We start from the raw sequence: 11,484 nt of genomic DNA, 5'->3' as shown, positions 1-11,484 counted from the left end.
TAATGGACAGATGGAATATTGTAGGAAGTGTCATGAGTTTGGACATGTTCAGAAAGATTGTCCAGTGCAAGGTGATGTTTGTAGAGGTTGTGGGAAATCTGGGCATGTTGCAAGTGGTTGCCCAATGAATAAGGTGTGTGATTTGTGTGGACATGCAGATCACCTTGCAAGGAAATGTAGATTGTGGGCTCAGATTCCTAGGTCACAGGTGGACGCTGAAGAGAGGCAGAAGAAGACTCGGCAGGAAAGTGGGGAGGAGGGCGAAGGCTCAGACTCAGAGGGGGAAAGCCAAAAACAAGATGGTGGTAGGGGAAGAGACCATGCGGTGCCCAAGATGGAGGAAAAGGGGCGGAGCCAGAAGAAAGTTGGTTTGAGGGAGGGGCTGGAAGTAATAAACAAAGTAGCTGATGTGCATGGCCCGGGTGATGGGATGGATTTGTCTAATATGGCGGAGTCAGTGAATCCTGTTTTGGGAAGAGATGGGGGTGAGGAAATGGAGGTTTTGGAGGAGGAGGATTCTGATTCGGATGGAACTATAACCCCTCAGCAGCGTGATAGGGTTAACAGTGATTGGAGTGAAAATGAGGAGGAAGATGATGGCAAGGAGGAGAGTTATGCCTCCGTGATTAAAAGAAGTAAGGTGGAGGGGTGTTGGTCTGGGGGGCAGGAAGATCCAGTCTCCCTAAGACCAGGTTATTCTAACAGGGACTCGAGTTCTGAGTCGCCTGATATACGTAGAAAAGTGGGTGGCAGGAGTGGGTTTTCTCCTGGTTCATGATGGATCGGGTATGGTGGAGATTTTTTCCTGTTGTTATGATGGCGTTGTGTGTTGCTTCTCTGAATGTACGAGGGATTGGTTCTGCTTGTAGGAGAGCAGGGATACTGGAGTACATTGAGAGTGTGAATGCAGATATTGTCTGTCTGCAGGAATGTGTAATTAAATCTGCCCCGCATGAGAGTGAGTGGAATAAGGGGCAATCTTTTTGGTCCCCATGCTCAGAAAACAGGAATGAAGGGGTGGGCATTTTACTGTGTAATTCCAGTCTAAAGGTTTTAGAGTTTAAAGTAATCATACCTGGGAGATGTTTGTTTTTATTAGTGGATTTTTTAGGTCAGCGGGTACGGGTTTTTAATGTTTATGCCCCTGCTGATAAACAAGCAAGAGTTGGGTTTTTGGAGTCTCTAAAGTTGTTTTTACCAGGCAGAGACTTCACTATAGTGGCTGGAGATTTTAATTGTGTCAGATCCGCAAAAGATCGTAAGAGCTCTACGGAAGGTAGGACTGATGTTACGTCTAATATTTTAAATCAGATTGTGCAGGATTTACGCTACACGGATGCTGGTCTGATGGTTGGGCCAAGTGATAAGTTCACATACATATCAGATAGTGGACGTAGTGTTTCCCGAATTGACTATGTTTTTATGTCTGAAGGGATTAAGGTGGCCAAGTGCAACCACGTGATGACGACTTTTTCTGACCACAAGATGATAGTGGTAGATCTGTGTATAGCTGAGTCCCTGGCTTTTGGAAAGGGACTCTGGAAGCTGAACGTAAGCCTGCTGGAAGAGGAGAGTGTTAAGGTTGGTTTTAATAAAGTGTTTTTGTCTTGTGTGTCTGAACAGCACCTTTTTAAAGATTTGCTAGAGTGGTGGGACTGGGCTAAGGAGAAATTTGCATGTTATTTTAAAGGGGTGTGTTTTAGGAGAGCGAAAGCCAAAAGGGATCATGATGCTGCTGTTATTTCAAAATTGGAAGTACTCCATAAGTTTAAGAGAGCGGGGATGGAGGTGGATAAAGAGATTGCAGATTTGAAGGACGAACTGAAGAAGATACTTATTAAAAAAGGGAAGACTATTATGTTTAAGGCAAAAATAAAGCACATGGAGGAAAATGAGCAATGTTCGAGATACTTTTTTAAAAAATGTTTTAAACCTAAAGGGGTTTTTAAGTCTGTTTTTTCTCCTGCAGGGGAGGTATCTGGGGATGAGATGATTGGCAGTATTCTTTCCTTTTATGAAACACTCTTCTCTAACGATAGTAGAGCCAGTGATGCGGAAATTAATGATTATTGCAAAGTATTAACTAATAATATTCCTGAGGAGAAAATTGGGTTTTTAAGTGAGGAGGTTGGGAAAGATGAAATTAGACGGGCAGTGAATGGCTTGGCGAAAGGCAAGACGCCAGGCTGTGATGGTCTTCCTGCTGAATTTTATGTTAGATTTTGGGATATTATAGGTGTGGAGTTTTCCCGGGTGGTGCAATATGGTTTTACTCATGGGATTTTATCGGTTTCTATGCGTAGGGGGATTGTTACGCTGATTCATAAGAAAGGGGACATGAGGGATATTAAAAATTGGAGGCCCATAACATTGTTAAACAGTGATTACAAAATTATTTCTAAAATTGTGGCTGGTAGACTGGCAGATGTGATAGGTGATATGGTGGGGGAGTATCAGGCATGTGCAGTGCCTGGTAGGAAAATTTCAGATAATTTGCTGCTTCTAAGAGACTTAATTTATCAGGCTAATTTGAATAAGAATGCTCTTTTGTTACAGTCGGTGGACCTGGAGAAAGCCTTTGATAAAATATCACATAGATTTTTGTTCTCTGCTTTAAGTCACCTTGGTGTTCCGGATAAATTATTGATGGTCATTAAGAGTTTTTATTGTGGGGTCAGTAGCCAGATTTTAGTTAATGGGCATGTGAGTTCCAGTTTTAATATTTTATCGGGAGTTAGGCAGGGTTGTCCCCTGTCACCAATTCTTTTTATCTGTGTGGTGGAGGCCCTTTTAAAAAGTGTGCAAGTTGACAAGTGTGTGGCTGGTGTTTTTATTCCTGGGGGATCCGGGGGTCCAGTCAAGTCTTTAAGTTATATGGATGATATTGTTTTTACTTGTGGTTCACAGGCGGATCTCAATAGAGTGAATTTGCACGTAAGGATTTTTTGTTGTGTGGCTGGTATGGCGGTGAATTGGGGAAAGTGCCAGCTTTGTAACTTTGGGAGGCAGGTTGAGGTTAACGTGGCAGGAGTGGAGAGTAGGGAGGAAATTGAGGTTCTTGGTGTCATCTTTGAGAAGGAACTGAAAGGGAAAAGCAGCCTGAAGATTCTAGAAGACAAAATGGATCAGAAGTTGAACTTTTGGAAACTAAGGAACCTGTCGCTGAGAGGGAAAGTGCTGGTAATCAAGTCTGTGATTCTCCCGCTTCTGCTGTACACTGCTTTGATTTTCCCACCTGCTGTGCTTTGGACAAAGAGAGTGACAAGGAAACTGTTTGTGTTTTTTTGGGGATCCAAAATGGAGAAACTAAGAAGAGGAATGGTTATGTGTTCTGTGGAAAATGGGGGTTGTGATTTTCCTAACATTGACTTATTTTTAAGAATGCATTATTTTTTGAACATTTATAAATTATCCCAGTGCAATAACAGGACTGCGGACATGTGCAAATATTTAGCAGGACGGCTTTTCCAGAAATGGAGCTGGTGTGAGAAGGATTTAAGAAAACCAGTTTCGTTTGTGATACCGTTTTTTTATGTGGTGCTTAGGTCCTTCTATGATCAAAATGGGATAAGCTCCATGGTTAGACCGGACAAAAAACTGATTGTCTCAGGTATTAAGAAGAAGGAGATGTTATGTGATGTGCCGTTTTGTAATAATGCACAGTCTGGACAGGTGTGGAAGCTTTTTTTCATGCGTGGAATCAGCAACAGACAGAAGGATGTAACCTGGATGGCGTTGCATGGATGCTTGCCAACAAGGGCTTTTTTGAATGACCGGGGGATTAAGGTTCAAGAACTATGTCCTAGGGAAGGTTGCAATAAGGTGGAAACAATACAGCATATTTTTTGGGACTGTTTTTTTGCTAAAAAAGTTTTTACCTTGTTGTCACGTATGTTTGTTGCTTTAGTTGGTTTTCATTGTTTCGATTTTGAAAGGATTTTAATAGGTCAAGATTTTAAGTACTCGCAAAGGAAGCGGGCAAGCTGGATTATTTTTGTCATATATAAAGAGGTTTTATGGGACGTTCGGAATTTGGTGATTTTTAAAAAGATTGTTTTTTCCCCCATGGAATGCAGAAAGATTTTTCTTGCTAGACTGTTTTATGCCTATTTATTGGATAAAAAGAAGTATGGTGAGACAGCAGCAGAAGCACTCTGGAACTTTTCACATTGGACTTCTTACAGTAAGTAACAGTTAATTGCAGGGTTGTGTTTTTTGGGATTTTGTTTTTGTTTTTCCGAATGATGATTTGAGAACCCGTTATGTGAATATGCGCTATGATGCATAAATTAATGTGGGTCTTAATCTGAGGAAAAAAAAAAAAAAAAATCTGTTCTTATCAGTTTAATATCTGATACGTCCCCTATCTGGGGACCATATATTAAATGGATTTTTAGAACAGGGAGATGGAAAAAGAGCTTGCTCTGTCCACTCCACGCATTGACCTGGTATTGCAGTATCTCCAGGACCGGTGCACCCCTTCTTTAATGCAGTTTCTAAAATCAGAAAGAATTGAATTCAATGTTTTTTGTTCATTTTGCTTGTTTGTCGGATTTTGGGATGGACTCTTTGGCTTTGCTTTTCTTCTCCTCATTGGATTTTTCATGTTCAAAGTTGCAGAAGCCAGATTACAAGCTCATTTTGGTTCAACTTCAGCAACTGTGCATTGCATTGCCATGTAATGTGATGCAATGCTATCTTTCTAGCTCTCCCTTTTTACTTCCTTTTGGATAAACAGACATATTAGGCAAGCATTTTGGAGCTTTCACCTAAATAACTACAGGTGGTGAGATAAGCTGCACAATATAATTGACCTTTCAGTATATTGTTGCACACACACCATCTATTTAGCAAATGCCCTTGTTATCAACAGCAGCCTTTTAAACTCACCTGAGCTAACAGGTATGTGCGCTGGTTACTCTGCTGCGCTTAAAATTTCTTTTTTGGTTTGCTACAATGCCTTTTCTGAAACGTTGTCTCCCTCTGCTGGAACACTGACTTCTTTCATTTAATGCCTGCAGACTATAAAAGAGAACCCAACCCAAAAAGTTTGGTTGATTAGTCTGTGGCATTCTGTTAAACTGTTGCTTATGGCGGTCTCTGTGAGCTTCTCAGCGACATTCAGCCAGCCAGGTATCCTGCCTGCAGTAGATGGAATGTGGCAATGGAACGCTGGCTGCGCGTGTCATAATAGGCTCTGAGCCTTTATATACCTGTGCACAGCAGCAGCCACCTTCAGTCTGCTGCTGGACAGCCAGCAGCAGCAGCAGCAGGAGAGGTATGTAATCAGGAGCCCTCCTGCTAAGGGTAGACAGTTGCTCGTTCCACCCCACCCCCCGCCTTAATTGGTTCTCCTCCCTTCCAACGGTGTTGAGGCGGGTGGGAACAGCAGGGGGTGAAGGTGCTGTGTTTAAAGAGGTGGAGTTATGCAGATCTAAAACGCGTGGATTGCAGCAGCAGCAAGCCGAAAAGTGCAGGCATGTAAGGGATCTAGAGGTTGACAACATGTCTTCTTAACGGGAGTCCAGGAGCTCATCTCCACAAATGGACTTTTCAGGATCCTTGGGTGGCTCCGTAGTTTGAAACCAATTCTGGTTATCGCTTCTCGGCCTTTTGGCTAAGATCAAGTGTAGTATCTGTTCTTATCAGTTTAATATCTGATACGTCCCCTATCTGGGGACCATATATTAAATGGATTTTTAGAACAGGGAGATGGAAAAAGAGCTTGCTCTGTCCACTCCACGCATTGACCTGGTATTGCAGTATCTCCAGGACCGGTGCACCCCTTCTTTAATGCAGTTTCTAAAATCAGAAAGAATTGAATTCAATGTTTTTTGTTCATTTTGCTTGTTTGTCGGATTTTGGGATGGACTCTTTGGCTTTGCTTTTCTTCTCCTCATTGGATTTTTCATGTTCAAAGTTGCAGAAGCCAGATTACAAGCTCATTTTGGTTCAACTTCAGCAACTGTGCATTGCATTGCCATGTAATGTGATGCAATGCTATCTTTCTAGCTCTCCCTTTTTACTTCCTTTTGGATAAACAGACATATTAGGCAAGCATTTTGGAGCTTTCACCTAAATAACTACAGGTGGTGAGATAAGCTGCACAATATAATTGACCTTTCAGTATATTGTTGCACACACACCATCTATTTAGCAAATGCCCTTGTTATCAACAGCAGCCTTTTAAACTCACCTGAGCTAACAGGTATGTGCGCTGGTTACTCTGCTGCGCTTAAAATTTCTTTTTTGGTTTGCTACAATGCCTTTTCTGAAACGTTGTCTCCCTCTGCTGGAACACTGACTTCTTTCATTTAATGCCTGCAGACTATAAAAGAGAACCCAACCCAAAAAGTTTGGTTGATTAGTCTGTGGCATTCTGTTAAACTGTTGCTTATGGCGGTCTCTGTGAGCTTCTCAGCGACATTCAGCCAGCCAGGTATCCTGCCTGCAGTAGATGGAATGTGGCAATGGAACGCTGGCTGCGCGTGTCATAATAGGCTCTGAGCCTTTATATACCTGTGCACAGCAGCAGCCACCTTCAGTCTGCTGCTGGACAGCCAGCAGCAGCAGCAGCAGGAGAGGTATGTAATCAGGAGCCCTCCTGCTAAGGGTAGACAGTTGCTCGTTCCACCCCACCCCCCGCCTTAATTGGTTCTCCTCCCTTCCAACGGTGTTGAGGCGGGTGGGAACAGCAGGGGGTGAAGGTGCTGTGTTTAAAGAGGTGGAGTTATGCAGATCTAAAACGCGTGGATTGCAGCAGCAGCAAGCCGAAAAGTGCAGGCATGTAAGGGATCTAGAGGTTGACAACATGTCTTCTTAACGGGAGTCCAGGAGCTCATCTCCACAAATGGACTTTTCAGGATCCTTGGGTGGCTCCGTAGTTTGAAACCAATTCTGGTTATCGCTTCTCGGCCTTTTGGCTAAGATCAAGTGTAGTATCTGTTCTTATCAGTTTAATATCTGATACGTCCCCTATCTGGGGACCATATATTAAATGGATTTTTAGAACAGGGAGATGGAAAAAGAGCTTGCTCTGTCCACTCCACGCATTGACCTGGTATTGCAGTATCTCCAGGACCGGTGCACCCCTTCTTTAATGCAGTTTCTAAAATCAGAAAGAATTGAATTCAATGTTTTTTGTTCATTTTGCTTGTTTGTCGGATTTTGGGATGGACTCTTTGGCTTTGCTTTTCTTCTCCTCATTGGATTTTTCATGTTCAAAGTTGCAGAAGCCAGATTACAAGCTCATTTTGGTTCAACTTCAGCAACTGTGCATTGCATTGCCATGTAATGTGATGCAATGCTATCTTTCTAGCTCTCCCTTTTTACTTCCTTTTGGATAAACAGACATATTAGGCAAGCATTTTGGAGCTTTCACCTAAATAACTACAGGTGGTGAGATAAGCTGCACAATATAATTGACCTTTCAGTATATTGTTGCACACACACCATCTATTTAGCAAATGCCCTTGTTATCAACAGCAGCCTTTTAAACTCACCTGAGCTAACAGGTATGTGCGCTGGTTACTCTGCTGCGCTTAAAATTTCTTTTTTGGTTTGCTACAATGCCTTTTCTGAAACGTTGTCTCCCTCTGCTGGAACACTGACTTCTTTCATTTAATGCCTGCAGACTATAAAAGAGAACCCAACCCAAAAAGTTTGGTTGATTAGTCTGTGGCATTCTGTTAAACTGTTGCTTATGGCGGTCTCTGTGAGCTTCTCAGCGACATTCAGCCAGCCAGGTATCCTGCCTGCAGTAGATGGAATGTGGCAATGGAACGCTGGCTGCGCGTGTCATAATAGGCTCTGAGCCTTTATATACCTGTGCACAGCAGCAGCCACCTTCAGTCTGCTGCTGGACAGCCAGCAGCAGCAGCAGCAGGAGAGGTATGTAATCAGGAGCCCTCCTGCTAAGGGTAGACAGCTGCTCGTTCCACCCCACCCCCCGCCTTAATTGGTTCTCCTCCCTTCCAACGGTGTTGAGGCGGGTGGGAACAGCAGGGGGTGAAGGTGCTGTGTTTAAAGAGGTGGAGTTATGCAGATCTAAAACGCGTGGATTGCAGCAGCAGCAAGCCGAAAAGTGCAGGCATGTAAGGGATCTAGAGGTTGACAACATGTCTTCTTAACGGGAGTCCAGGAGCTCATCTCCACAAATGGACTTTTCAGGATCCTTGGGTGGCTCCGTAGTTTGAAACCAATTCTGGTTATCGCTTCTCGGCCTTTTGGCTAAGATCAAGTGTAGTATCTGTTCTTATCAGTTTAATATCTGATACGTCCCCTATCTGGGGACCATATATTAAATGGATTTTTAGAACAGGGAGATGGAAAAAGAGCTTGCTCTGTCCACTCCACGCATTGACCTGGTATTGCAGTATCTCCAGGACCGGTGCACCCCTTCTTTAATGCAGTTTCTAAAATCAGAAAGAATTGAATTCAATGTTTTTTGTTCATTTTGCTTGTTTGTCGGATTTTGGGATGGACTCTTTGGCTTTGCTTTTCTTCTCCTCATTGGATTTTTCATGTTCAAAGTTGCAGAAGCCAGATTACAAGCTCATTTTGGTTCAACTTCAGCAACTGTGCATTGCATTGCCATGTAATGTGATGCAATGCTATCTTTCTAGCTCTCCCTTTTTACTTCCTTTTGGATAAACAGACATATTAGGCAAGCATTTTGGAGCTTTCACCTAAATAACTACAGGTGGTGAGATAAGCTGCACAATATAATTGACCTTTCAGTATATTGTTGCACACACACCATCTATTTAGCAAATGCCCTTGTTATCAACAGCAGCCTTTTAAACTCACCTGAGCTAACAGGTATGTGCGCTGGTTACTCTGCTGCGCTTAAAATTTCTTTTTTGGTTTGCTACAATGCCTTTTCTGAAACGTTGTCTCCCTCTGCTGGAACACTGACTTCTTTCATTTAATGCCTGCAGACTATAAAAGAGAACCCAACCCAAAAAGTTTGGTTGATTAGTCTGTGGCATTCTGTTAAACTGTTGCTTATGGCGGTCTCTGTGAGCTTCTCAGCGACATTCAGCCAGCCAGGTATCCTGCCTGCAGTAGATGGAATGTGGCAATGGAACGCTGGCTGCGCGTGTCATAATAGGCTCTGAGCCTTTATATACCTGTGCACAGCAGCAGCCACCTTCAGTCTGCTGCTGGACAGCCAGCAGCAGCAGCAGCAGGAGAGGTATGTAATCAGGAGCCCTCCTGCTAAGGGTAGACAGCTGCTCGTTCCACCCCACCCCCCGCCTTAATTGGTTCTCCTCCCTTCCAACGGTGTTGAGGCGGGTGGGAACAGCAGGGGGTGAAGGTGCTGTGTTTAAAGAGGTGGAGTTATGCAGATCTAAAACGCGTGGATTGCAGCAGCAGCAAGCCGAAAAGTGCAGGCATGTAAGGGATCTAGAGGTTGACAACATGTCTTCTTAACGGGAGTCCAGGAGCTCATCTCCACAAATGGACTTTTCAGGATCCTTGGGTGGCTCCGTAGTTTGAAACCAATTCTGGTTATCGCTTCTCGGCCTTTTGGCTAAGATCAAGTGTAGTATCTGTTCTTATCAGTTTAATATCTGATACGTCCCCTATCTGGGGACCATATATTAAATGGATTTTTAGAACAGGGAGATGGAAAAAGAGCTTGCTCTGTCCACTCCACGCATTGACCTGGTATTGCAGTATCTCCAGGACCGGTGCACCCCTTCTTTAATGCAGTTTCTAAAATCAGAAAGAATTGAATTCAATGTTTTTTGTTCATTTTGCTTGTTTGTCGGATTTTGGGATGGACTCTTTGGCTTTGCTTTTCTTCTCCTCATTGGATTTTTCATGTTCAAAGTTGCAGAAGCCAGATTACAAGCTCATTTTGGTTCAACTTCAGCAACTGTGCATTGCATTGCCATGTAATGTGATGCAATGCTATCTTTCTAGCTCTCCCTTTTTACTTCCTTTTGGATAAACAGACATATTAGGCAAGCATTTTGGAGCTTTCACCTAAATAACTACAGGTGGTGAGATAAGCTGCACAATATAATTGACCTTTCAGTATATTGTTGCACACACACCATCTATTTAGCAAATGCCCTTGTTATCAACAGCAGCCTTTTAAACTCACCTGAGCTAACAGGTATGTGCGCTGGTTACTCTGCTGCGCTTAAAATTTCTTTTTTGGTTTGCTACAATGCCTTTTCTGAAACGTTGTCTCCCTCTGCTGGAACACTGACTTCTTTCATTTAATGCCTGCAGACTATAAAAGAGAACCCAACCCAAAAAGTTTGGTTGATTAGTCTGTGGCATTCTGCTAAACTGTTGCTTATGGCGGTCTCTGTGAGCTTCTCAGCGACATTCAGCCAGCCAGGTATCCTGCCTGCAGTAGATGGAATGTGGCAATGGAACGCTGGCTGCGCGTGTCATAATAGGCTCTGAGCCTTTATATACCTGTGCACAGCAGCAGCCACCTTCAGTCTGCTGCTGGACAGCCAGCAGCAGCAGCAGGAGAGGTATGTAATCAGGAGCCCTCCTGCTAAGGGTAGACAGCTGCTCGTTCCACCCCACCCCCCGCCTTAATTGGTTCTCCTCCCTTCCAACGGTGTTGAGGCGGGTGGGAACAGCAGGGGGTGAAGGTGCTGTGTTTAAAGAGGTGGAGTTATGCAGATCTAAAACGCGTGGATTGCAGCAGCAGCAAGCCGAAAAGTGCAGGCATGTAAGGGATCTAGAGGTTGACAACATGTCTTCTTAACGGGAGTCCAGGAGCTCATCTCCACAAATGGACTTTTCAGGATCCTTGGGTGGCTCCGTAGTTTGAAACCAATTCTGGTTATCGCTTCTCGGCCTTTTGGCTAAGATCAAGTGTAGTATCTGTTCTTATCAGTTTAATATCTGATACGTCCCCTATCTGGGGACCATATATTAAATGGATTTTTAGAACAGGGAGATGGAAAAAGAGCTTGCTCTGTCCACTCCACGCATTGACCTGGTATTGCAGTATCTCCAGGACCGGTGCACCCCTTCTTTAATGCAGTTTCTAAAATCAGAAAGAATTGAATTCAATGTTTTTTGTTCATTTTGCTTGTTTGTCGGATTTTGGGATGGACTCTTTGGCTTTGCTTTTCTTCTCCTCATTGGATTTTTCATGTTCAAAGTTGCAGAAGCCAGATTACAAGCTCATTTTGGTTCAACTTCAGCAACTGTGCATTGCATTGCCATGTAATGTGATGCAATGCTATCTTTCTAGCTCTCCCTTTTTACTTCCTTTTGGATAAACAGACATATTAGGCAAGCATTTTGGAGCTTTCACCTAAATAACTACAGGTGGTGAGATAAGCTGCACAATATAATTGACCTTTCAGTATATTGTTGCACACACACCATCTATTTAGCAAATGCCCTTGTTATCAACAGCAGCCTTTTAAACTCACCTGAGCTAACAGGTATGTGCGCTGGTTACTCTGCTGCGCTTAAAATTTCTTTTTTGGTTTGCTACAA

General features: G+C 43.3%; 6 non-coding genes across 6 annotated transcripts; all 6 read left to right on the top strand.

Annotated features, from left to right (window-relative positions):
* Window positions 1-4,284: 4,284 nt before the first annotated feature.
* Window positions 4,285-4,482, top strand: LOC141179895 (U2 spliceosomal RNA). The gene has a single exon (XR_012255834.1). It is a non-coding gene; the product is annotated as a U2 spliceosomal RNA (small nuclear RNA).
* A 1,115-nt stretch (window positions 4,483-5,597) lies between these two features.
* Window positions 5,598-5,788, top strand: LOC141179190 (U2 spliceosomal RNA). Its single transcript, XR_012255228.1, has one exon. It is a non-coding gene; the product is annotated as a U2 spliceosomal RNA (small nuclear RNA).
* Window positions 5,789-6,903: 1,115 nt separating this feature from the next.
* On the top strand, window positions 6,904-7,094 carry LOC141179189 (U2 spliceosomal RNA). Its single transcript, XR_012255227.1, has one exon. It is a non-coding gene; the product is annotated as a U2 spliceosomal RNA (small nuclear RNA).
* A 1,115-nt stretch (window positions 7,095-8,209) lies between these two features.
* On the top strand, window positions 8,210-8,400 carry LOC141179188 (U2 spliceosomal RNA). Its single transcript, XR_012255226.1, has one exon. It is a non-coding gene; the product is annotated as a U2 spliceosomal RNA (small nuclear RNA).
* Window positions 8,401-9,515: 1,115 nt separating this feature from the next.
* LOC141179186 (U2 spliceosomal RNA) lies at window positions 9,516-9,706 on the top strand. Its single transcript, XR_012255224.1, has one exon. It is a non-coding gene; the product is annotated as a U2 spliceosomal RNA (small nuclear RNA).
* A 1,112-nt stretch (window positions 9,707-10,818) lies between these two features.
* LOC141179185 (U2 spliceosomal RNA) lies at window positions 10,819-11,009 on the top strand. The gene has a single exon (XR_012255223.1). It is a non-coding gene; the product is annotated as a U2 spliceosomal RNA (small nuclear RNA).
* The last annotated feature ends 475 nt before the right edge of the window (window positions 11,010-11,484 follow it).

Source organism: Phyllobates terribilis, unplaced genomic scaffold (assembly GCF_046119375.1).
Source record: "Phyllobates terribilis strain yellow unplaced genomic scaffold, ASM4611937v1 Scaffold_30__1_contigs__length_15301838, whole genome shotgun sequence".
In the NCBI taxonomy this organism is placed as follows: domain Eukaryota; kingdom Metazoa; phylum Chordata; class Amphibia; order Anura; family Dendrobatidae; genus Phyllobates; species Phyllobates terribilis.
The sequence above is the reverse complement of the archived record's forward strand: the minus strand, read 5'-3'. Positions and strand labels throughout refer to the sequence as shown.